This window comes from Pongo pygmaeus, chromosome 17 (genome assembly GCF_028885625.2).
Source record: "Pongo pygmaeus isolate AG05252 chromosome 17, NHGRI_mPonPyg2-v2.0_pri, whole genome shotgun sequence".
In the NCBI taxonomy this organism is placed as follows: Eukaryota; Metazoa; Chordata; class Mammalia; order Primates; family Hominidae; genus Pongo; species Pongo pygmaeus.
In genome coordinates this window covers 37021169-37025393 of record NC_072390.2, presented here as the reverse complement: position 1 = coordinate 37025393, position 4225 = coordinate 37021169, and the positions used below count along the sequence as shown (strand labels likewise).

At 32.3% G+C, this 4225-nt stretch overlaps 1 non-coding gene across 1 annotated transcript; it reads right to left on the bottom strand.

The window, feature by feature from the left end:
* Positions 1–3359: 3359 nt before the first annotated feature.
* On the bottom strand, positions 3360–3466 carry LOC129019251 (U6 spliceosomal RNA). The gene has a single exon (XR_008495582.1). It is a non-coding gene; the product is annotated as a U6 spliceosomal RNA (small nuclear RNA).
* Between the last annotated feature and the right edge of the window lie 759 nt (positions 3467–4225).

Genomic DNA, 4225 nt, shown 5'->3' with positions numbered 1-4225 from the left:
AAACCAATCATTAAATTAAATAATACATAACTTTGGCTAATTAGGAAAAAAGATATAAAATGAAAAAAAAATTCCTACCAAGGAAAGCAGAAAAAGAGAAAAAGGGGAGCAAAGATTAGAAATAAAAAAGAAAACCCACAGCTGTCCCATGTTTAAACACAACCATATGAAAATATATGTGTGTGTATATATATAAATGTATGTTTATAAAAAATGTTTATATATGTGTCTAAACCCAACCACATAAAAATTTCATTAAATGTAAATTTTTTGAACACCTCAGTTAGAAGGCAGACATTGTCAGATTGGCTAAAAAAGCAAGAACCCTAAAATCAATGGCAACACAAAAATGTCTGCCTTTACCACTTCTATTCAATATTGTAATGGAGGTTCTAGTCAGGACAATTAGGCAAGAAAAAGAAATAAAATGTATCTAGATTGAAAAGGAGAAAGTAAAAGCTATTTCTATTTCAGATGACATAATCTAGTACATAAATAATTGTAAAGAACCTTCCCGAACCCATTTGATCTCATGCCTGAGTCCAGCAGAATTGCAAGATACCACATTAATAGATAAAGCTCAATTGTATTTCTATATCCTAGCAATAAAGAATCCAAAAATGAAATTATAAAAACAATTTCATGTATATGTACATCTTATGGAAATACACAATTGATCAAAATTAATTGAATATTTAGGAATAAATTTAACAAAAAGTGAAAAACTTTTATTCTGAAAACTATAAAACATGGTTGGAAAAAATTAAGGAACACCTTATTAAATGGAAAAGTATCCCATGTTCATGGAGTGGAAGACAATATTGTCAAAATAGCAATACTTGCCAAAGTTATCTACAGATTCAATGCAATTTTATAGAAATTTTAGCTGACTTTCTTTTGCAACAATTGACAAGCTGATCCCAAAATTCATATGGAAATGAGGGAATCCAAATAGCCAAAACAATCTAGGACACATAATTTCTGATTTCAAAACTTACTATAAAGCTACAATAATCAAGACAGTGTAGTATTGGTGTGAGGCTGGAAATATAGATCAATGGAATAAAATTGAGAATCCAAGAGTAAACTTTCAGATTTGTGATTAACTGATTTTTCAACAAGGGTTTCAAGACCATTTAAAGGGGAAAGAATAGTCTTTCCAACAAATGGTTCTAGAATGACTAGATATCCACACATAAAAGGAAGAAGTTGGACCCACTTCATGCCACAAACAACTCAAAATGGATCAGGGACCTAAATGTATGAGTAAAACTATAAAACTTTTAGAAGAAAACATTGGTATAAATATTCATGTCTTTGGATTAAGCAATGATTTCTTAGCTGTCACACCAAATGCAGTGAAAGAAAATGAAAGCCAAGTTGCATTTAATCGAAATAAAAAAGTGTTGCACTGCAAAGGACATCATCAAGAAAGTAAAAAGAACCCACAGAATAAGAGAAAATATCTGCAAATTATGTATCTAATAGGGGATATGTCTCCAGACCATATAAAGAGCTCATATAAAAAGACAACCTAATTAAAAATGGGCAAAGAATTTGAATAACTATTTCTCCAAAGATATACAAATGGCCAGTAAACACATGAAAAGATGATAAATATCATTAGCCATCAGAGAAATAAAAATCAAAAGTGGAATGAGATACCAATTCATATCCACAAGGGTAGCTATAATAAAAAAGATAAACAACAACAAGCATTGCCAAGAATATGGAAGATTTGGAACCCTCTTACATTGCTGGTGGCAATGCAAAATGGTGCAGCTGCTATGGAAAACAGTTTAATAGTTTCTCAAAAAGTTAAACATAGAGTTGGTGTATAACCCAGCAATTCCACTCCTAGGCATCTACGCAAGAGAAATAAAAACACACATCCACACAAAAACACACCCCAGTGTTTATAGCAATATTATTTATAATAGCCAAAAAGTGGAAACAACTCAAATGTCCATCAACTAACAAATGGATAAACAAAATATATATCCATAAAATGGAACATTATTCAGCCATAAAAAGGAATAAAGTGCTGATACATGCTACAACATGGATGAAACTTTAAAACATTATGTGAAGCAAAAAAAGTCAGACACAAAAATTCACATATTGTACAATACCATTTATATGAAATATCCAGAATAGACAAATCCATAGAGACAGAAAGTATGTTAGTGGCTGCCCAGATAGTTGCTAGAGAGGGAGTGGAGAGTGACTACTAATGCCTATGTGGTTTCTTTTTCCTTTAGGGGTAACAAAAATGTTCTAAAATTAGAGTGTAGAGATGCTTGCTCAACTTTGTAATATGTACTGAAAATCATTGAATTTGTATACTTTAAATGGATGAATTTTATGGTGTGGAAATTACATCTCATAAAGATGTCAAAACAAATGAATAAGCAAAAAGTGAATGAAATACACTATAATCATGTCTCCCAAAAGATGATCAAATATTTTGCAAATACTTATTGGAACTTTTTTGCCTTTATCATAATGTATACATGTTTTATGATTGTTATTTTTAAAGGGGCTTATTCTACAGATACTGTCCAAACATTTTGAAAATCTTATTTTTATGCAGGGAGTACTTTTCATATCAATGTATACATATTTCAGTATTTATAAAGGCTGCAAATTAACCTATTGCATTGGTATCTCATAGTTTATTTAAACATTTGTTTTTCAATGAACATTTAGGGAATTTCTAATGATTTCCTTTTCAAACAAAGCTCCAGTGAATGTCTTTATACATTTATCTTTGAGCAATCGTGTATTTCCATAAGATGTCTTCCTTCAATGAGAATTGTCTTCAAAGTTTTTTTATTTTTTATTTTTTATTTTTTTGAGATGGAGTCTCACTCTGTCGCCCAGGCTGGAGTGCAATGGCACGATCTCGGCTCACTGCAATCTCCGCCTCCCGAGTTCAAGTGATTCTCCTGCCTCAGCCTCCTGAGTAGCTGGGACTATAGGCGCACACCACCACACCTGGCTAATTTTTGTATTTTTAGTAGAGACGGGGTTTCACCATGTTGGCCAGGCTGGTCTCAAACTCCTGACCTCAGGTGATCCACCTGCCTCAGCCTCCCAAAGTGCTGGGATTACAGGCGTCAGCCACTGCACCTGGTGTCAAAGTTATTTTTATAAGAAACTAGGAGTTGCTTATTAGGTGCTGCTAGCTACCTAACAAACTGGAAGCTTTCCACATTTCCATTCTATCTCTTAAAGCCCATCTGTTGTCTAAAGTTTTTTTTTTTTTTTTCATCTTTTAGGTTCCGGGGTACACGTACAGGATGTGCAGGTTTGTTACATAGGTAAACATGTGCCATGGTGGTTTGCTGCACAGATAAAAAAATATAGAACGCTTCACAAATTTGCATGTCATCCTTGTGCAGGGACCATGTTCATTTTCTCTATATCGTTCCAATCTTAGTATATTTGCTGCCGAAGTGAGCACTGAAGTTTTTTTCTTAATACATAAATTACCTTTTTGAAAAGGGGAGGTATTTTTTCATATCCATGAGTACTTTCATTCTTGTTGAGTGTATCAATTATTAAGTATATTCATCATATATTATCTGACTAACTGATTTACATTTTGGCAATAGCTACTAAAAGCAAAACAAAACAAAACAAAACAAAACTTGCTAGTCCAAATAGTTAAAGCCCAAAGCTAAGATACTCAGTAATTTTTTGGGGGATTAAAGAGTATACATTATTCAATTGAGGTTCTGATAAACTAGTGTACACATACTGCAAATTTAAGCTGTCCCTAGCCATTACTAGCTTGTGTAACCAAACTTTACATAGATGATTTTTGTTAGGAACTCTAGCATTGCCACAGTTTGCAGTCAATATTGAATGAGGGTTCTCAATTCTTGCTCTTTTCTTTCTTAGCTAAATGAGCTATGATATTAGTCAAATAACTGCCTAAAATTAATTTCCAAATGGTAATCATACTTGATCTTTAAAGGAAAAGATTAACACTGAAACCAACATGTGGGTTGGTCCTCACAACTTTAGATATATGTGACTTCATGAAAAGAATTCCCATTTTAATTAATTTGCTAAGGGTTATTAATTAATCTGTACTTATGTCTTAAGTTAAAGTGGATATGATAGAAAATAGATGATAGATAACACACAGTATATGTTATTTCTATTATATAATTAATGCACAAATATATGCATACATAATATATATGCAGACAGAAGT